Source organism: Onychomys torridus, chromosome 12 (assembly GCF_903995425.1).
Source record: "Onychomys torridus chromosome 12, mOncTor1.1, whole genome shotgun sequence".
Classification (NCBI taxonomy): Eukaryota; Metazoa; Chordata; class Mammalia; order Rodentia; family Cricetidae; genus Onychomys; species Onychomys torridus.
In genome coordinates this window covers 43,705,079-43,728,398 of record NC_050454.1, presented here as the reverse complement: position 1 = coordinate 43,728,398, position 23,320 = coordinate 43,705,079, and positions in this window count along the sequence as shown.

Below are 23,320 nucleotides of genomic sequence, written 5' to 3'. Positions count from 1 at the left end.
TTGAACTTGGCATATAACATGTGTTTAATAAATAGAAAAGAGAGTCAGCATATGCTAGAAGTTTTTAGCAAAGGCTCTGGAATCAGGCAAACTTACCAATCATAATGTTAAACAAATAAGTCATTGAATTTTTGATTCCTTACCCAGTATACACTTGGAATATATGACCAAACATACTAAACAAAACAAAAAAATGTAATGAAGTCAATAATTTTAACATGTTATTCCTAATAACATATACATATATAACAAATAACATAGTAAAGTGTCATTGGTTAATCTATGAAATAGACCCTTGTATCCTAACTCACTTTGATATAGCCCCAAGTACATTAAAAAAATTTGTTTAGTGCAGTGGATAGAAGCTAGTGTCTTGAATATGTTAGGTAAGCACCCTACTACTGAGCTACCTCCCCAACCTTAAAAACTTTGGCCATATCTAATTTATTGCTGTATAGTGTTTTATCAATTTTGTGCTCAACTTTTTATACCACAGTCAAATCTGCATATTGATAGCAGAGTTTGTCTTATTTACTTTGATACTTTTATTGATTTATTCAATATTTATTCTATAGTCATAGTGTATGAGAACAGAACTTCATGCTGATTATTATCACTTTAGAAAACAATACTTTGATGCAAAAATAATTAAACTGAAAAAGAATCACTATTTAGTTAATGAGAATCATCATTTACTAAGATAATAAATAATTTAAAAAGCTATTTTCTTCTGATTCTTTAAGTAAACAGCCTATGTTATTGAACAAAACAGATGTGATCTTCCATGAGAGGAACCTGGAAAAAGGTTCTGAAGTCAGAGGTAAAGCAATGTAGGATCACACAGCAGCAAACATCACAGAATGGTCATATCTGACAGTCTCTACATGCAAATCTAAATGAAGAACAGAAGGCAAGTAAGGGACTTCTGAGCAAGGGTTATCCCATGCGAATGGAAGAGCAAGAGCAGAGCTCAAGGTAGGCATAAGCTCCACGTGTTTATGAAATACTAATTTTCTGATAAGCACCTTAACTGAGGTAGTGTTCAAGGTTAGCAGCACAGGAAAAACTCAAATGTTCATGGTTCTGCATGCTGGAGGAGTTTTCCATTTTATTCCAATTATGATAAAAAGCAATTCAGAAAGTTCCCAACAAAGATTAAAAATTGAGCTCACAGCTCTACCTGCTTTGAAGTGATGAGTTATAAATGGTCAGGAGCAGCTCTGTCGAGAGCTGCACAAGGAGTAGAAAGATGTGAGAGTAGAGATGTAACATTGGGTATGTTTGAAGAAGGCGTGAGTTCACTCTCACCCTCTGGTATGTCATCTCCTCCTCACTATTTGGTTAATGAAAACCATCATTAGGGTTTTTCCTTGCACTATGGTTTACCGCCTTCCCAAATGCTAAGGAAGCTAGATAAAAGGATGTAATTCTGTCTTTAAGATAAAAGAAGACATATTGAAGAAGGCCAGAAGGAAAAATTAGCCTACCTCATTTGCACCTGTCTTTGTTAGGATTTCGATTGCTATGAAAAGACATCATGACCATGACAACTCTTATAAAGAAAAAACGTCCACTCCAGGGCCAAGACTCACCTGGGGATTCAGCTCAGGAATGGAGAGGAGGGGCTGGGGGGAAGGTGGGAGTGAGGGTGGGAGGGGGGAGGACAGGGGAACCTATGGCTGATGTGTAAAATTAAAACACAAATATAATTTTTTTAAAAAAGAAAAACATCTAATTTGGTGACTTTCAGTTTCAGGAGTTTAGTCCTTTACCACCATGGCAGGACACAGCAGCATGCAGTTATACATGGTGCTGGAGAAGGAGCTGACAGTGGAGAAGGAGCTACATCTTGATCCACCAGGGAGCAGGAAGTGAGTTGAGACACTGAGTGATATCTTGAACATAGGAGACCTTGCCTCGACAGTGACACACTTCCTCCAAGAAAGCCATAGCTACTCCAACAAAGTCACACCTCCCAATAGTTCCATTCCCTATGAGCTTATGTGGACCAATTCCATTCAAAATACCACATTTCACTCCCTGGCCCCCATAAGCTTGTAAGAATATAATGTAAAATGCATTCAGTCCAACTTCAAAAGTTCCCATAATCTATCATAGTCTCAACAATATTTTAAAGTCCACAGTTCAAAGTCTCTTCTGAGTCTTCATGCACACCAGAAGAAAGAATCAGGTCCCATTACAGATGATTATGAGCCATCATGTGGTTGCTGTGAATTGAACCCAGAACCTCTGCAAGAGCAGCCAGTGCTGTTAACCACTAAGCCAGCTGTCTCTCCAGCCCTCATGCAATGCCTTTACTGTAATCTCCTATAAAATCAAAATCAATAAACAGATCACAAACTTCAAACATATAATAGCACAGTATATACATTCCATTCCAAAACACAGGAAAGGGATATAGTGAGGAAATACTGGATCAAAGTGAGACCAAGAACCAACTGAACAAACTCTAAACTCTGCATCTATATGTCTGTTATCAAAATGCTCTTCAGATCTCCAGCTCCTTTCAACTTTGATTACAACACACTTCTTTATCTTGGGCTAGTTTCACTCCTGTTAGCAGCTTCCTGGGACAGGTACCCCATGGCTCTGGCATCTCAACATCTTGGGGTCACCAGCACAATCCAGGTTTCAACTTCATAGCTTCATACAATGACCTCCCTGGGCCTCTATTCAGGGACACCCCTGACACACGCCTGGCCTCAAAAGCTTTCCTTAGTTTTGGAGGCAAATTCCATAACCCCTTTCTTCTTTCTATCCTTAACTCTAAAGCCAGAAGCAAATGGCTGAAGCTGCCAAGTCCTGCTGATTGCTGGGGCTGGAACATGGCCCCCTTGTTCAATTACATCTTAACTAGCTTTCTGGTTTTGATGGTTACCTTCCCTGCCTAAGCTTGGTTGTTCTGGAATTTGCTTTGTAGACCAGGCTGGCCTTAAACTCAGAAATCCATCAGCTTCTGCCTTCTAAATGCTGAATTAAAGGTGTCCACCACCACTCCTGGCTCTAGGCTTTTCTTTAATTCCCTTTCAGAAGATGGAAATATAGCTGTTGAGATCTTGCCCTGAGGTCACTACTTGCTTTATTCCATTTCTTAATCTGTTTATCTCTTTGAACAGAGTCTAGCACCATCCCACGTTCTGGTGTCCTTTTTTTCCTCAAATTTTACATTTTGTATTTTTCCTTGCTCAACTTGTTCCTTTTCATTACAAATCTTTATAAACATGGACACTAGCAACTACACAACAGAGTGTATACTAGGATGTTTTGAGATTTCATTCAACAATGGAATTAATCCAAAGCTCTTTACTTTAGCCTCAGGCAGAGTTTTCAGGCAAGGGCAAAAAATCAGCCACTTTCTTCACCAAAATATCACAAGAAAGACCTCTAGGCAACATACTAAAACTCTCATCCTCTGAAATCTCTTGAGCCAGCTATCCGCCACAGCTCAAATCATTCTCAGCATCATTTTCTTCCATACTTTTATTAATATATCCCATTAAGCAGTGCTTAAAGCATTCTACTGCTTTCCTGACCCAAAGTACAAAAGATCAAATTCCTCCAAGCAAAAACATTGTCAGGCCTATCACAGCAATACCCCAGTCCCTGGTACAAACTTCTGTCTTAGTGTTTCTATTGCTGTGAAGAGACACCATGACCATGGCAACTTTATAAAGGAAAATATTTAACTGGGTGACTTTCAGTTTCAGAGGTTTAGTCCATTTTCTACATGATAACATGTAGGCAGACATGGTGCTGGAGAAGGAGCTGAGAATAGAAATGGAGCTACATCTTCATCCTGAAGGGAACAGGAAGTAAACTGAGACACTGGGTGGTATCTTGAGCATAGGAGACCTCAAAACTTGCCTTGACAGTGACACACTTCCTCCAACAAGGCCAAACCCACTCTAACAAAGCCACATCTCCCAATAGTGCCAATCCCTATGAGCTTATGGGGCCCAACTACATTCAAACTACCACAGTACCCCAATTCCACAAAGATTAGAGAGACTTGCTTCTTGTTTATAGAAGAAAGACAAATGAAGTCCAAGTATAGACAAAATACCTCCTACCACGTCTGCTATGAGAATGTTGGGCAGAACTCCAAGAGTGGGGTCTCTCACAGACATAAATTTTGGAATGATGGTCAAAAGTCCAGGGAATGCCTCCATCAACCATCTTCCAACCCTGGGCAACAGTGCTGGGTTCAAGTCTCCAATTTCTGGAAAAAGGGAATAAAAGCCTACATAGAAATTTGTTTTCAGGATCAATGTTAGGCCCACCTAACATCAAGCAGAGACCAAATGCTCCATTTTCAGACCAGGGCTCACTGGTTGTAGACCTTCCCTGAAATCAGGTGGATACCTGCATATTGGCAGGAATAGCTTCAGAGATTGAAGCCACTGCCAGTCTTTGTGAAGCACTGCTTCCCTTGGTAACACAGGTGGGAGCCTGAGACTCAGGGTTGACCCAGGTTATCACCAGTTACACAAGCCAAGAGATTGTTGACAACGAGCAATTTTGATCAACAGCACCCCAGCCTTGGAAAATGTAGTATGTGACCAGACTCCTTTCTCTAGGGATGAACAAAGTAGCTAGCACAGAATTTTTTTTTTTATTGAAATGCAAAGTCAAACTGGTAACACACCACCATTTTCAGGTGTGTTCAGCTCTCCAACAGAGCTTCAAGAACAGCTACAATGCCAAGCAGAGACCTGTGGACCCATTTTATCAAGTACTATTCCACTGGCGTTAACCTGGAATTACTTTGCATTGTCTTGGACAGAAGGCAACATTTGGTTCTACCTAGTGTTGTGAAAGTCTGTGAACTCAGGGTGTAATCAACTTAGCAGCATTAATAGTCACAGATACAACATAATATCCTGAAGCCATTATTACCATAGCTCCAAAGAGGCTTTTGTGGGTATTTGAAGAGCTAAGATGAAGGGGTATATACATTTCAGATTTAGGACAAAGCTGGGGTTGTACCTCTCTCTAGTGCTGGAAGAGTGTTAACCCTCGTGCCAATTTTACTGCAAACCTGAGCTTACATCTCCCTCTAGTGCTGGAAAGGAAGAAGCAGCAAAAGGTTCAGAAAACTGGTGGGTTGTATAGAATTCCAGCAAACATGGAAAAATAAATCTAGGTTATGAATACTACAGTAAATATGTAATATTTCAAAGTTCAGAGGTCTAAAAACCAAGCTCTAAGAACTCTCAGGAAGTGACAACCTCATCTAAGTATCAAAATAAACTGTCAGAATTAAGCAGAAGGTAACATACGTGAGTAAACTATCAGAGAATATAACACGCCATTCAAGGAACTGCAGTGAGAACCAAGAAAACTTCAAAAAGTAATTTCAATCATATGAAATTTCAGTTTGATTAACAAATAGAAACAAAAATATGAAAACCAAACAGAAATCCTTGAACTAAAAAATATACTTAGCAGATTTAAAAGTGCCATAGAAGGCAACTTTAGTAGAATGGATCAAATGCAAGAGAGAATCAATGTGCTCAAAGACAGACTCCTGGAAAATGTCCAGGTGGAGGGTAAGAAAGGACCAAGAGTTTAAGGCCGTGAAGAAAGCTTATGGGAATGCTTGGACAGCATTAGAAGAGCTAAATGTGAATTATTCGGGCTTTGAAAAGTGTGATTTGATATTGCCAAAAGAGTAGGAAGATTTCTCAGAGAACTAGTATAGAGACTCTCCCAGTCTAGAGTTGTTCACCAGTACCCAGACTCAGGAAGGTCAGCCCTCAGTCAGCAGTCAGGGTTAACTTCTTCTGGTCTACTCTAACAGACACTGTAATTGGCTCCACTGTGGTAAAAGTCAACAATACAAAAGAGGCTGAAGGCACCAATAAAAAAAAAAAAGGGAAAGAAGCCACCCCTCTATGCATCCTGTGTATGCTACTCCTCCTGAAAGGTACTTCTGAGCAGAGATCTCATAGCCAGAAGTTAGCTGGAGATTTTCAAAGTTCATAAGGAAAAAAAAAAAAGCCACACAAAAATGTTTTACCCCATCAAGCTGTCCTTTAGAAGTCAGGGAAAGATGAAAACATGGTAAGCAGAGCCTGAGAGACTATGCATCTTTCTGGAAGAAATACAGAAAGGCTTTCTTCAATTGAGGGAGATACTCTCCAAAATAAAAAATAAAATAAAATAAAACAACCATCATTTTTTTCTAATAAAATAAGAGAAATTGGAAATTATAAAACTTACTGGTAGTACTAGAGAGACAGCCAAAATGTTCTAACATTGTACCTATACTGCACAAGACATTCATTCTTTTGTGTGAAGCCTATAGGAACAAAACAGAACAGTAATGACTACATTAATATGTTAAAAATTAGGCAACCCAAACTTAAATTTGGAAATAAAAAAGGTTAAATATAGGGAACATAGCATTTAAATTTTTTTTCTGAGAATTGTGTGCATCTATAAGTAACCAGTTAAAAGAGTGCTGAAGTCATATGATGAAGATACGGTACTAAACCCCTAGAGTTGGGCCCAGAAAGGCTATAAATCTGTCCTTTCCAAATCTCTAGGGGTAGTGTTGATATAGTTACCCAGAGATTCGATGTTACATTTGTTCTTGTAATTTTAATAGAGATATACAACTCCTGACCCTTACCTTGGGTACATCCATCATAATTTTGTTTTGTTTAAATTAGAAAAATCGTATCAGGTTCTTTTTTCTTTCTTCCTTTTTATTCTCTGTGGATTTCTCATCATAGATCTTGATTCCATTCATCACCTCAACCCCATAAATCCATCCTCTGCCCTTGCAATCTACCACCAAAACCAAAATGAAACCTAAAAGAAAAGAAAATTCTCGTCCTGGAATCTGTGGTGAGACACAGTGAGTCACACAGTATACACTTTAGTCCATATACCATTACTTGCAAGGATTCATTGTAGTGAGTCATTGGTCTGGTTTGAGGACTCTGGTTTTTGCTACTCTATCAATGCCAAGCCCTCACTGGGACTCCTCTTGGATATCCTGTTGTGTCCTATGTCAGGGGTAGGGCCAGATAAGACTCTAGAGGACTGCTCACCCTCACAACACCCGTCCCCTCAACAGGATGAGCTCTACTGTGCTGCCCACCTGAGGTGCAAGGCCTGCTTTCAAGAGTGCTGCAGCTGGTGGGGGGCCGGGTCATCTCTCTAGCCTGAGGCAGGTGGTGAGGTGGGAGGAAGAAGGGCATCTTTCCCTTGCCCTCACCACCAAATGGCAGATGAGGGGAAGAAGGCCAGCTCTTCCACTCTCATGACCTAGAGGTCAGCTCTTCTGCCTGCTGCAGGCCATGAGGGCCAAAGGGAATAGGGGAGGTATCTCTGCCCCACCCACACCACTGCCTGACAGAGAAATAGTGGGGTCAGCTGTCCCATGCGCCTGTCCTCAGGCTGCCTCCACCAAAAGGGTCAGCTCTACTTTGCTGCTCAGGTGAAGTATAGGGCCTGCTCTCCCGAGTCCTGCAGCTGGTGAGAGGCCATGTCAGCTCTCCTGTTCTCATGACCTCAGGGCCAGCTCTCACAAGGGAGGGACAGCAGGGGGTTGGGGGCAGGGGAAACACATCACTCCCTGGCTCAGCTCACATCACCCTATAGCAGAGGAGGGGCCAGACCAGACCTTCTGCATCCACCTGTGCCCCTGCCAACAAGGTCAGCTCTAACATGCTGCCAATGTGAGTGCAGGATCTGCTCTGTGGAGAGCTGAAGCTGATGAGGGGCAGGGCAGGTTCAATCTAGTTTTTCAGCAGCCAGTGAGGGGCAGGGCCAATTCTGTGCCATCCTATCCTCTCAGCCTTCAGTGGTAAGAGGAGCCATGGACATCAACACAGACAACAGCTGTGGCAGGGCTACAGAATCCAACTTAACCCTGGGCAGCTGTCCAGGCCTGGACACCACCATGGCCCTGGGTGGCAAGCAGGCTACCCACCTTAGCCTGCTCTTCACTGCCTTTACCTCTTCAGATCTGCTTCTCCCCAAAGGACATAAACCACTCTGTCTCTCTCTTCCATACCCCACCATATATTTGCTCACCATACAGGTCTGTCTTTTCTCCTCACTGCCCAGGTCAGATAGTCCCTTGCTGGTGTGTGGGTCTACTCCTGTTAATGGTGCAAGGAAGGCTCATGTTTCTCCTCCAGTATCAGGTTCTTAAAAGAAACATCTTTATATCTTGCCTTTCTGGTTTGTAAAAGGCTGGGTCATATGGGTTAGCAAAAGGCTTGAGCCTTAAACTAGTGAGAGCAGGGGCTGCAGCTGATATTTTGAGAACATGGTCACAGCTGTTCTTATTCAGTTCCCAGACTTTAATCTGACAGGTCAATGTCTGATCTCAACTGTTGTTATTAACCACCTTGGCAGAGACAAACATTCATTCTTGTGCTTGGAAACTATCTAGTTTCTAACCATGTGTCATATTCTAATGTCTAGGGCACTCCATCATTGCACCATCCCAAAGGATGTTATACCAGCTGAACGTTTCTGTGGCCTCATTCTAATAAGACCTGGTAAGTAGGAGGTGGTGGAGTGTATTCTCAGTGTGTGGATATGAAATATGTATCAAAGTTCAGAGCTGCATCTTCAGAGGGCTTTAGGAATGCAGGGTTAAAGTTGCTTTGCCTTGGGTCGTTATGATACAGTGTTGAATGAGCAACTTCAGATCTAGAAAGCAGTGTGACCTACAGAGAACAAAATGCCATCTAACAGGTGGTTTTGACACCAGACGTGGTAATGGTCATTCAGAGTCCCACACTCTCTGGAATCTATGACTATGTTACATTATGTGTCAATGTGGATTTTACATAGATAGTTAAGGACTTTAAGTTGGATATTAGTCTGGACAGACAGGTCCAGTCTAATCTATGGATTATTGAGAATGGAATCTGTTGCTCATTTCAAGAGAGGAAGATATAATCACAGAAAAAAAAGAGTCAAAGAGACACTGCCTGCCTGGGGTTGAAGACAGGAAAACCAGGAGTTTACACAAACAGGAAATGGAGCCAGCCTCCTAACCAGCACAGATGAGAAAATTAATTCTCAACCTAAGTTTCTAGAAGGCAATATAGTTCTAAGACAACTCCCTTTTAGCTCAGTACTAGACATCTTATGTCTTCAAATTATAGGATTATATGATGATAATTTATATTTTATGCCTCCATACATTTATAAAATCTGTTACACAGTAGGAAAAAAATGAATCCTGCAGCAAGATATGTTTCTGCGGCTGGTATAGGTATAGCATAAGTAAAGCATTTTCATTCTTGGGCCTAAAGACTCAATAGATTGAACAATGCTCTGAAGTGTCGGCACCAAAGAGGAACACTCATCGACCAGTTTGGAAGCCAGGAAAAAAGAAGTGTGAACTGAGAGGCAGACTTCTGGAAGCTCTTCTGTTTTTGTTTTTTATCTTATTACAACAAGGCTTTCCTTACACAAGTGACCATTACACAATTGACATGTTGACATTTTGAAAATCAGCTCCTGGGTATGTCCCTGGGCTCTGGTGGAGATCTGATGCCTGACCTAGAATAATATGCTCCATATGTGACCAAGCTGACCTCTGACTAATGAGCTCTTATCTGATTCACCAAATCATAACATCAGTAGTGCTCCAGTTTCAAATGAAGTAAGCAAAGGTTTACCAGTTTCCAGTGTTGGAGGAAATATACATATACATATACCTACACATATACATGTACTCTCTTCTTGCTTTGTTTCATCTCCTCCATCTAAATCTTACCTTTTTGTAAGTCCAAATTATTAGTAATGGATAAAAGCATTTATCTCACTGCTCAGTATAAGCCCCTATTGCACAGGCAAGTTGATGATGCAGCCAGTTTGTAGAGTATCTCTCATACTCCTCCTGTAATTTCTGGAAAAAGAACCCAAAGTGTCAAGTTTACTAAAGTTTGGTCCCACATCTCAAAGACAAAACTTAACTTGTTGTACTACTAACCTACCAGTATCATCTGCTAAAGCTAAATTTCTAATGTACCACTATTATTTAGTGGATTGACCAAACATCTTTTAGGTAGTTATTAAATCTCTGCCTATGGAGGATGGAAGATTTTTTTATTACAACATACACTTATTCTGGATATGAATACACCTGCCTTCATCACAAATTTTCTTCCAGCATTACTATTATGTGCCTTATTAATTATTATAGTATTCAAATACAATATTACTTCTTTCTGAGAAACTCATTTTATTTTCTGCAAAATAGGTGAAGTATGTATGATTCAGCAGTCTATCATGAGTCCCCTTCAGTCAGATATAACTTATGCAGGCTGAGATGACCTATCTAAGACTTAGCTGTGGGCTAGTTGGAGAATTGTTATAATGTTCAAATACTGCCCTACAAAATACAAAATAATATTATAGCATTACTTTAACCTAATAAACAAGGAATGGAACTAGTTCTTGAGGTCCATGATAAAATAAATGGCTTAACAACCAAGGATAGAAAAAAAATGATAAACAGATCTTCAGTAACTAGTACCCTGCATAAGATAGTCAAGTAGTCTCCCTATTTGCATAATTTTCAATGCTGATAGTTTACATACAAAAAAAGATATACACCACCAAGAAACATAAACATTTTCTAATTGAAACAGATCTACCTGTTTCATTGAGTATTGTCCATCTTGTCACTTCTGCTGAGTGATTTCCCTTTCTTCAAGTCCATATATGAGGCTGCATCTGTACCTCTAAACATATACATACAAGTTTTAGTAACATGGGAATCAGAAATTATTCTCTTTATTCTAATTACAAATTCTAAGGAAAACATGTCTGATGAATGTGAATCTGACTTCTGGGGTGAAATTCTAGACCCCATCTGATTATCAGATACCAGAAAGCTGCTGATCAAAGGCAGAGACAAAGAGGCATGGAGTAATCATTACCAACGCAGACATTGTAAAACTTTCCAGACTCTGCTCTTTATATTCTTTATCTCACTAAATCTTTGTATCAAATGAAGATGGGGTGGCCACTGAGTACTTCCTGCTCTTTGATTAATAAGTACATTGGTCCTGAAATTCCAATTTTATTCAATATGTAGATTTCATTATTCTCTTCAAGTTGTAAGCAAATTCCCAAGAGAATGAGGTTCTCTTATTTCTGAGGTCCTATTTATATATGTATCTCTTCTCCATTCTGTCTTAACCCAAAGGTAAGGCTCAACCGTTCATTTATTTTTTAGTAATGTTAAGCAAAAACAAGCCATACTCTTATTTCATTCATTGAATTTAGATTACATACATATTATATATAATTATATATATTACACATATATAATTGTGTAATTATACAGACATCGGCAGTCCTACTATAATCTTTCTAAGAAGATTTAAATAAGGCCACAAGTGACCTGGCCCGGCAGGCTATTCTTTAGTGACAGGTCCTGAGGGGGAAGTCTAGGGATAAGAAAATTTAAAAAATATATGAAAGTTGGGACCAGAAGGTCTTAGATAAGCTGATGGCGTATGCCAAACAAGTTTATATAAGAAGTACAGCATCTTATATATAGTTTTCAAGGAAGAAACAGAGTCATTAGAGAACTACCATACAATGGAGCAAAGCCAATCAAGTAATGGTCCACAAAGGGAGCACAGGACATCTCAAGTGTATCACAGACTCAGCATACATTGACCTTGAGACTGATATGCACAGCCCCTTGGATTCCCAGGATCCTAAGTTTGCTCCCACAAGGACATGACCCCAGGTCATTAATGTCCTTGTCAAGCATGATCCTGATTTTAAACAAGGGAGTACATTTCTTCTTCATACATCAAGGCCTCAGGGAAAGCTTTGGATTGGTCTGCCTTCCAACACACTAACAATCATTCCATTCACATATTATTAGCTTATTTTTCATCAATTTCAGCCAAAAACTAGAAAATAATGACACACTCAACAATTTTGTTCTTTCTGTACAACTTAGCAATCTTAGTTTTATTATTAGAATGTCCATCTTCATATGCAAAATGTCTGTTGAGTTTTTATGGCTTACTCTTTCTTGTATTAGTTTTTATTTTACTGTATTGCTAAAAACAATTTTTATTCTATGAGAAGAGTTTTATTCTATGAGAAAAGCCACTCTGTGAAGATGTTTCAAACATTAGGCAATTAATGACAAAACAATTATATAAAATGGTGAACTTTCAGATGGGTGATTGATCATGAAGTATTGGAATAATTTCCTAAAGATTATCACAATAATTAAAGTCTGTAAAATGAGAACCATCAATGGAGTTAATTCCACATTAGGAGGAAGCAGAATTTTAATCCAAGTATGTTTTATCCCAAGTCCATGGCCTCTCAACAAAGCAGAGTTGATTCTAGATATATATAGAAGCTTTGCTATCTGTGCAAACTTCTTTATATCATGATTTATGTTTTCTTTACAAGAATCCTGTAAATTCACCAGTCATGATATTTTAAAAATTAGTATCTAGTCATGACACAGTATTTCAAAGTTTTGAACCTATGTTTTTCTATGTATAAAATGAAGCATTTGAGTTGAACTGTTTGAGTGGCCATTTTAATTTATAATTTTAAGGAACCATAATAAGTTTTCTATCCTCCATTCTCTCAGTATGAAACACTTATTCTAGCTTCATGAGTAGAGCTCTTTCTATCCACATATTATATGTGTGTATAGACAGTCAAATAATGCATATTTTGATATTCCAGTAGCTATGCACAAGAGCTTGATAAGTGCTTGTTGAAAAAAATAAATGATCTTATATGACTTAACTGTGTAATTTCCTTTAAAAAAGAAGATTTATTTATTTATTATGTATACAGAAGAGGGCGCCAGATCTCATTACAGATGGTTGTGAGCCACCATGTAGTTGCTGGGAATTGAACTCAGGACCTCTGGAAGAGCAATCAATGCTTTTAACCTCTGAGCCATCTCTCCAGCCCAATTTCCTTTTTTTAAATTAAGGAACTTTTTTATTCACTTTACATACCAACCACAGATCTTCCTTTCTTCCTTCCTCCTGCCCCTCCAGCCTCCTCTCTGACCCATTCCCCAGTTCTCTCCTCCAACAAGTTATGGCCTCCCGTGGGGAGTCAGCAGAGCCTGGTACATTCAGTAGAGGCAGGCCCAAGCCCCTCCTCCTGCATCAAGGCTGTGCAATGTTTCCCACCATAGGTAGTGGGCTCCAAAAATTTTCCTTTTAGAGAGAAGTGATTTGGGTCCTACCCTAATGATTGGTGAAGTTCTGAAGTGGAACATTTTCTTCTTTTATGGACACACCATTCTACACAGGTGAAAGTGAAATGATTTGTGAATATGAAGTTTTGCATTTCTTTTTGTTGGTTCTTTGTTTTCTTTTTTTCTTTGCTTGATTATATTGAAACATGAATATTGGTGAAATTATTAAGGCCACTCCACGTAGTTAAAAGGGAGGTTTATTTTGTGGGGTAACTTACAAATGAAGGGATAGGTTGCAGGGTCTGGGAAAGGTATGGCACAGTCCGGCTGTGTTCTCTGGAGAACTCTGCTTGGTCTACCTCCAGCGTCCAGGGTCCAGAACCAAGGGATCCCTCGCATCAGTATCCTGGGTCTTCAGCATCCTCTCTCAGCCCTGCCTTGTAGGCATGACCATTACTGAAGCCTCAATGGGGGTTGGAATTTTCAGTTCAAGGCTGGAATGGCTACCCACTACAGGGATGTAGCTCAGTTAGTGGAATGCTTGCTCAGCATGCAAGAAACCTGAGATCCACTCCAGCACAGTATAAAGGGCATGGTGACTCATGCCTATAACACTAGCACTCAGGAAGTGGAGGCAGATGGCTCAGAAGTCCAAGTTCATCTGCTGCTTAAAGAGTTCAAGGCCTGGGATACATGAGATCTCAGCAGCAGTCCAAGGCTTTAGCATGGATAAATCTCCCTCTATAACGATCCATCTTGGCATGGGGCTGGTCAGAACAGTGTGTGACAGATGAGGGCTCACATCAGAGGCAAGAACTGCTGCTCACATCAATCCTGTTAGCATCACATCCCAGGATATTAAGGGACAGCAATTCCTTGAGGATGAAATGAGATTAGTGGTCCTTTATTCTGCCAAGTATCTAATCAGGGTCGACTCTGTACAACAAGACCTGTCCTGCAGAAGCTGAGACCCTGGGTGGGGAGGGCTCAGATCTCCAAGCAAATTAAAGAGAGGGAAGTACCCTCCTCAGGGCACTTCCATGGGGGACAATGCATGCTAGAACTTCCTAGGATCCACAGGCTACACAGTCTCCCTGCTGCCCCAGAGTGGTCTTGGGGGCTCTTTTGTGCCCCCAAAGGAATTGATTCATGTCTAAGCATTTTAAAAAAAAAGAAAAGGGGAAGTGCTATGGATATTGATCTGTATAAATAAAATGCTGATTGGCCAGTAGTCAGGCAGGAAGTATAGGTGGGACAAAGAGAGAGGAGAATGCTGGGAACAGGAAGGCTGAGGAGACACTGCCAGCTGCCGCCATGACAAGCAACATGTAAAGACACTGGTAAGCCACGAGCCATGTGGCAAAGTATAAATTTATAGAAATGGGTTAATTTAAGATAGAAGAAGTAGATAACAAGAAGCCTGCCACGGCCATACAGTTTGTAAACAATGTAAGTTTCTGTGTGTTTACTTGGTTGGGTCTGAGCACCTATGGGCCTGGCGGGTGAGAGAGATTTGTCCTGACTGTGGGCCAGGCAGGAAAACTCCAACTACACATGAACATAAACTTTTATATCTTAGAAGCAGTTAGTTACTTCCACTCATGCCATTATTGCACCAATGGACCTATCTTGTCAGGGCATACATTGTACCTTTTAGGGGTCACAGCTGGGTGATAGATTGGAAAGCAATAACAAATTGCTTTGCAATTAATAACATGTATAATTCATACAAACTTACACATACTTATAAATATATATTTCCTAACACATATATAGACAAAAAAGATAAATTTGATTACAGGGATTCCTATGAAAAATTTAACTGCATATCTTCTTTTTCTCTTGTTCTAATCCTGTATTCAAACATCTGTACATTGGTTAGCTGTGTGGAGACACGCTATTCTATAGAATATTGGTCATTATGTAAAAGCAGTTTGACTATCTTTCTAAAAGTAAATAAATTAGTCTTCTGTTATTTGTACAGGAAAGCTGAGAATACTCTAGAATACTCTTTTACCAAAAAATAAAGAGTAGGTATACAAGAAAATCAGTGTATATCCTGCTAGCTGTTGAGGTTTATCTTACTCTTTAGACAACTCTTCATTCAAATATCCTTGTTGGAAAAGCACAAGAAACAATTTATCAAGAAGCACAAAAAGAGAAGTCATAGATGGTTACATAATAACCTGAATGTGTCCATGAAATTGAAATAAATACAAGAAATTTCAAAGCAATGGGATGGATGTGGCCATTAAATGTTGTTTTCAAGTGTTTGTTTCCTTGAATGCTTATTTTTTCAAATTATCAGTATGGAAAAAAGGATCAAATGATTTCCTCTATAATATGAGAAGCTATTAAGTTTTTAAGCTGATTTGTAAATTAGAATGCGCTAGATGTAAATGTTATTGGCAATTAAGGTTGCATATTTGCTTTCCTTGTTTCTTTTTTCAGTCACAAGCATTATCTTATAGATAACATTATTTTGTGGAGCTAACTGAAAATGAGAAGTGAGGAAACAATTTTAGCAGCTAGTGTGATTAGTGGAGACACATAATTGCCTGCCTATTTACTTTGAAGCTGTCATTTAATGAAGTGGTTCTAACTAAAACTCTAATGGATAGAAATTCTTAATTTCTTTTTAATATTTCCCAATGTCTAAGAATGTAATTTAAAATAAATTTGAATACTGATTGCTAAATTATATTCTTTCCCATCAGCAGAACATCAAATTGTTTCTCTTTATAGACATCAAAACAAATCACTTAAGTTGTTACATAAAATAAACAGCCAATCATTTGAAGATAATCTTAAGTCCAAACAAAATACCAACTTTTATGCAGTCATTCCAAATAGATGTATATTTTATAATACAGTAATATACTTATTTCTAGAAAAGCTATTGATTTTCATGTATTTCTGCATTGTTACTTATAAAAATATTTAAATAGAAGGTTTATTATATAATTAAATGGGAACTTTGTCTCTAGAAACTATGCAGCTGACAGATTTAAATTTCTCCATTGAACATATCCATTCATCATGATATGACATCAACGGAACAAGGCCGATTGCTTGTGGTCCCTTTTAGAAGACATTTTAAAGTTGACAAAATTCTAGATCTAGATGGGTTCATAGTTTTCAGATGTTAGGGATGGGGAGGATGACAAGGATGGCAACTATTAAGATGTGTCAACAAAGGAAGAATCTGTAGTGATCAACCAGATCTCTATCATTAGTACAGTGAAAATTAGATAACTTTACATAGTGATTAAAGTGGCCTAGCAACTGCACATGCACAAAAACACAGAAACACACACACACACACACACACACACACACACACACACACACACACACCTACACACACAGCACACATGCACGCACTGTGTAATTCCTAATTTGTTGGCTGTGATACTGTATTGTAATTATGGAAGATGCCCAAAGGCAAATTGTAAGAGCAGAAAACTTCTCTTTTAAGCTTCTGTAATTTCATAAAATCTCCAATTATTTTAAAATACTATTTCAAAAGTTCATGTAGTGAGGAAGTATATTTTAGGTATCAAAACAGATTGTGGGGGATTCAACATATTATCTCTTAGCCGAGACTTTGGGCAAATTTAGAAAATGTAATTGCCTATATCTGCACAATGTAAACAGTAATGCTTCCTGTATGTACATAATGTCAAAATGTGCCTGGTGCTGTAGCTTGAATCTGAGATGTCCCTCAATAGTCTCATACATTTGAACATTTGCTCCCTATTTGATGGCACTATTTGAAAAGGTTATTGAATCCTTTGGATGAAGAATGTCACTGGTGGTGGGCTTATAGCCTACTCTTGCTTCCTCTTTTCCCTCTGCTTCTAAATTCTATATATAGTGTGTATACACTACAATCATGTTCCTGCTCCCATGCCTCTCCCCAGCCCTAACAATGGGTGGTATCCCTTCCGAAACTGTTAACCAGAGTAAAACCCTCTCTCCCTTAAATTGCTCTTCTCAGGGAATACTATCAGAGCAATAAAAATAAAGCTAATCCACATGGACTATAGGCAACAATGCAAGAGGGTTTTCTATCACAAACATCATTTTCCTCAACATGGAGCTTACTTACTATAGGTCGTGCAGGCAAAGGATCCATGGTGACATCTACAACTGGCTATCAATGAGAACAAACTTGTAGAACTAAAAGGAATGCTAGGCCTAAAATGGTGAGGCCAGGAACACTAGGAAAGAAAAACAAAGCTTCAGGTTGGGCATGAGATAGTCAAGCAGACTTGATGGGAGAGAGACAATAACTGCAGAAAGCAAGGCTAGTGTTGACTGGCCAGCTAGTCAGTTTCCATTAGATCTCCCCTGGGGGAACTAATGCTAGGCAGTATTGATTTTGTATATTGTCCTGCTTCTAGAGCAGCTAAGTATAGCAGACCAAGTCATCAACAAAGATGACTTCTGTCTCCTCCTATTTCAGGAAAGACACCCATAACCATTCTGTGGACAAGGAGCCAAAAGCAAATGCAGCCACTTCTTATTAGCTGTGACAACACAGAGAATTTAGCAGAATTAACAGCATTTGAGACATCGGCAAGGTAAAGACACACCCAGTGACTAATAACTAGCACAAAACATCAAGAGTTAGAGATAGACAAAGTAGTATCTAAGAAAGTCAGAGTTACCCACAGACAGAGGAGTGACTTCACCACCCCTGTTTGAGCAGATGATAGGTGACAAAGCAAGATCTTCCCTCTGGTTGGTTTAGAGCAGTATATATCAAATGTGGTGTCTTCTAATTGGCCAAATAATAACATTACAATGGTCTTCCTCATAACTCCATAAAAGGCCCCATTACCACTTTGCCTCAGCCACCTACTTGGCAACCCTTTTCCCAACACTAAGAGCTTTACTTTCTTTCCATCTTCAATCTTTATTTCTTGGGTATCTTCTTCAGTTTTTCTTAACTTGTTATCTTTCTATAAATCATGCTAATAAAGTTTGCCTTCACCTGACTCCTGCAAGTATCTCCATCTTTAATCTTTATTAGCATGAAACAAAATGCAGCCATTGTCCTACGTCCATCCTTGATGAACATGAGTGTCTGATACCCTACATTCTTGAGTCATGAACAAATCAGCTATGTTTCACTCAGACCCCACACCAGTGGATTTTATGGTTTATAGAATCGTTGAGCTAGTATTTGCTTTCAGGTTTTCAGATACGTGCTGCTTAGGACCATGGCCCCAACCTTCCTTACTATTGCTACATTGACTTTTCACATGTGTGTCCTAGAAGTACTGTAAAAGGCATAGTCTTCACTTAAAATTCTTCTTATGAGGAGGGAATGGGTGGTGGAGTGAGGGGGGGAGGTGAGGGGGAGGGGAAGAAGGGGAGAGAGGGAGAACTGTGGCTTGCATGTAAAATAAAAAAAATTAAATAAATAAAAAATATTTTAAGCCAGGTGGTAGTGGCACACACCTTTAATCCCAGCACTCAGGAGGCAGAGCCAGGCGGATCTCTGTGAGTTTGAGGCCAGCCTGGTCTACAGAGTGAGATCCAGGAAAGGCACAAAGCTGCAGAGAGAAACCCTGTCTTGAAAAAACCAAAAAAATAAAAGATTTTTAAAAAAACAAAACAAAAATCTCTGCCATGCTAACCTTGTTCCCATGCACACTGACCCTTAGCTATACCCCATTTCCTTATATGCAAGATAGGAGACCTAAAAGTAATCTCAATAAATTTAATGACTCATAGAGCAGTCTGTTTTCATTTTTAGCATGTCTAGTGACCAAAAAATTTTTATTTATTGAGCAGAAATCTGACTCCTTAAGAACATCTATCAGTTGCTGTGATTCTATTCTATCTCCTGATATTAGACTAAAAAGGGAAATATGCCTTTCATCCTGTTTCTTACTTATCTCTTAAGGCAGCCAGATAGGTTGGGAAATAGAGTTTTCACATGACTTCCAAAGGCCCTTAAATCTGAAGAAGATAACTATAGCACATGAAAGGGGACAAAATACAGAAGAGGCAAAGGAAAACCATGAAACAAGTTTACAAATGGTGAATTGAAGATACAAACAATTCTTGGAAGAGAATGTTACAATCAAGGAAGAACTGGTCAAGCAGACACTCCCATGTGTGTTTGATTGAAAACTGACTTCAGAAGAAAGAGCGACTACCACCTAAATGGAAAAAAATAATAATAATATTTTTTTTTTTTTGCCACCGGAGGATTCTATGAGTCCCCTGTCCAAGGCCATCTGCTAATAAGTTGCTAGAATACTTGAAGGCAGTCTCTCATTTAGTACAACAGACAAACAAACACCTTTTGCCTACGTGGTGTCATTGGGCAAAGCTGACTACTACATGAAGACCCAGGAGGCTTCTGGTGAACAAGATGGCTAATGTGACTTTATGGTCACATTATCAGATGGCATTTTGGAATATCAAAGTGGCATGGAAAATGATTTTCTTCCAGCTCAGGTCTTTACTCTTTCTACATCTGAGCAGTAATATGAGAATAGATCTTGGACAGGGGAAAGCCAGTATACGATAGCTCACCTCTTTCACAGTGTTCATAGTATGCAGGGGGAGAGACAGAGGACCAGAAGACCTGTTACCATTACTCACCATTTTAAGGACAGTGCCAGAATAGTTGGAGGTCATCAACAGCAGCTGGAGGAGCCTCAGAATTACCAAGAGAAGCTAAACTCCCACAGTCTGCTCTTACACACCAGAATGGTAAAGACTTAGGGCAGAAGGTGCTGCTCTACCGTATCTCACAGCAGCTGAACCATTGTGGTCAGTGTAATTTAGATACAGTTGGCTCTTGGTTGCAGTTTTCACCTTTGCAAATGGTGATTAGATCTATACCAATATCTCTTGAGAAAGATAGGCAAGAAAGAGCTGACCTTAGCTGTGGATGCTGCCCAGAACAGCATACCAGTCAAATATCATCTTCAGGCTCCACAAGGCTACTCTAAGGCCCATCCTGCAGTTCCCAGTCTGCAGAAATTTAGGGATTAGTGTATGTTCAAGGTTGGATTCAGAAGGTTTAGGAGACTTTGCAAACATTTAACACTCCACGGGAAGCACCCAGTGATCCTATATGCAAGTCTCTCCAACTTTCTGCATCTGAGAACAGAGAAAACTCAAGAACTGTCATTGAACCTAGCTGTATGTTCAGGTAGCTCCAGTTGAGTAAAGTAGACTTTCCCACATTGGCCTGATCTGATGTTGGGAGGAGGAGGAGGAGAAGGAAGAGGAGGAGTGGAAGCCAACCAGGAGGCCAGGACCTCAAAGACAACTTCTTTGTCCAAATTAAAGAAGATTAAGAGGTTGGGAAGGAGGGGGTTCTTGGCTGGGTTTACCTCAAGTCCATTTTTAATTTCTCAGGTTGCTAGTTGTTGGACAGCAGATAACAGCTGCAAGGTTTTATGATCCATCGGTGGATATGACCAACATATGTTGCATATATGTATCAAACTGTCAAAGCATAAAAATGGCATCCTAAAAATAATAATAAATACATAAAAATAAAAAGATAACTCTATCCATCATGTTCTAATTTAGCCATCTCCTCCCTTCTAATATTTTTAGTACTGAGTAACTTACATTCGCTTTTCTTGGGATTACTCAGCTCGTCAGTGTGGCAGATGAAAATGGCTTCTAGTCAGTGGATCTCTAGGGTGGATCAAATGGGACTGTTTAACTTCATTTGAACATTAGATACCTCTATTAATACATTTTAATATCATGTTTGCTTCACTATCAACTATGATATAATGAGCAATTACTCTTTCAACTTGTTTGCTATTATTATCACACAATATCCCATAATCAATTTTAGAATAATTTACTTGTGCAATTAGTATTTGAACTTGGATGCTATAATTACTTTCTTGCCATATATCATTAGCCATGTTAGATTAGTTTCCTTGATGGCAGTGTTGACTGTACCTAGTTTATGTATCTAATAAGTACATAGGATAATATGCAAAGGTAAATTTTATGTTAAACACAAGTTAAGAATAATTATTTATAATAAATTGTATGTTGAATAATAAATCACTTATGTAGAAGCTGGGGAAATTGCTGTTGGCAAAGTGCTTGCTACACAAGTGTGAAGTCCTCAGAACCCACATAAAAATGATGAGCATGGACACTTGCTTACAATTCTAGTGTTCAGAAAGCAGCAATGGCAGATCCCTGGAGCTCATGGGCAAGCTACATTAGCCTATTTGTTAAGCTCCTGGCCAATGAGAGACACTCTATCAAAGAAAAAGTATAAATGCAAGTTGGATGACTTTGAGAACCAATGCCCAAGGTGTGTTCTCATATACCTGCACACACACCTAAGTACACACATTCACTTGGATTTGTACCTACAAGAACACACAACATAAAAATTCAAAGTTAGGGTCTAGAGAGATGGCTCATCGGTCAAAAGCACTTGTTGCTCCTGCAGAGAACATTAAGTTCAGTCCTCATCATGCACATGGTACCTCAAAACATCCACAACTCCAGTTCCAGGGAATTCAATGTACTTTTCTGACCTTCACAGCTCAGACACCAGACATGTACATAGTGCATATGCATATATGCAGGCAAAACATCCACGCACAAAAATGAAATAAATAATTGAAATTTTTAATTTATTAAAAACAAACAAAATGACATTAATATATAAGTATTTTCATTAATAGTGAGTATATTTATAAACATTTATATAATACTATACATGTATGCATATATGTATAAACAAGTATTGGAGAAGATAATGTGAAACTACACCATATTTTACCACATCTATTGAAATGTAGAAGGTAGGTAAAACAGTAGACACAGCTTTAGGTTGTATGTAACAAAGGTATTTTAAAATCAAATACCAAATTTTCTATTCTGAATAAAATAGAAGGTACATTTGGAGAACCAAATGCTGTTTAATGTAACATTCATTTAGAAGTATTGATATTAGAAAAGTAATTTCTGCAGCAGGTTATTCTGTCACCATGAAACCAGGCTCTACTACTTATGATTCAGGCAATCAGTCACCTACTGGTCATAAAACACCCCTATGTGCTCCCTACGGTTAGCTATGTTTTATTAGGACCACCCTGTAATAGCGGGTGCTGAGATATCTTTGTCATTGCTTCAAATTAAGATGTATCTGAGGGCTATAGGAGAGTGCCTGAAAATTGGGTAGTTAAATCATCCTTGAGAAGATTTACTGCATAGCAACTCATTATTTTCATCCTGTGCAAAGGAATCCTCAAAAAAGCAAAGGAAACAGGAAGGAGAACATCCCATAATCCCTTCAACTTAAAATAAATTGGCATGGTCTATATTATATGAGATGATTATTATTAGAAGCAAAAATACATCTATGGGTGTATATCTTAAAGTACTATAATATCACAGTTACATGTGATTTTTGAATATAGTCTTTTCAATTTAGAGCAGGGCAAAGTGGTATTTGGCAGTACCTTTCATCAGCACTAAGGACATTGACTAAGCCATGTAATGGCCTCTCATGCATGAACCTTCTTTCTCAGAATTAAATTTTAAACTTTTTTTTCAAAAAAATAATTTCAAGAAAAAGCATAGACAAAAATTAAAACAAGACAACAAAAAAAAAAAACAAGAAACACACACACACACACACACACACACACACACACACACAAATTCTCAAACAAAGCAAAGTGAGGCAAAATGCCTACAAAAAGGGTATTGAGTTTGTTTTGGTTTGGCTATCTACTGCTGGGCATGGGATCTACCCTGAATTGTGCTTAATGTACCCAGGTAGAATCCATTGAAGAAAACCAATTGGTCCTTTGCCAGCAGGTATTATAGATACCTTCTTGGTTAAATGTGGGTGCCCATGGTCACCTCCACCTCTCCCTGTATGAATCTCATCTGTCTTGAGCCTGTGCAAGTCCTGTGCATTCAGTCGGTCTCTGTAAGCTTACATGTACATAGTCCTATTGCTTCTGGAAGACACTGTTTCCTTGGAGAAACCATCACTTCTGATTTTTGCAATTTTTCCATTTCCTCTTCCACATAGATTTCTGATCTTTAAGGGCAGGACTTTGATGATGATCTAAAGTCTCTCTTTCTCTCCCT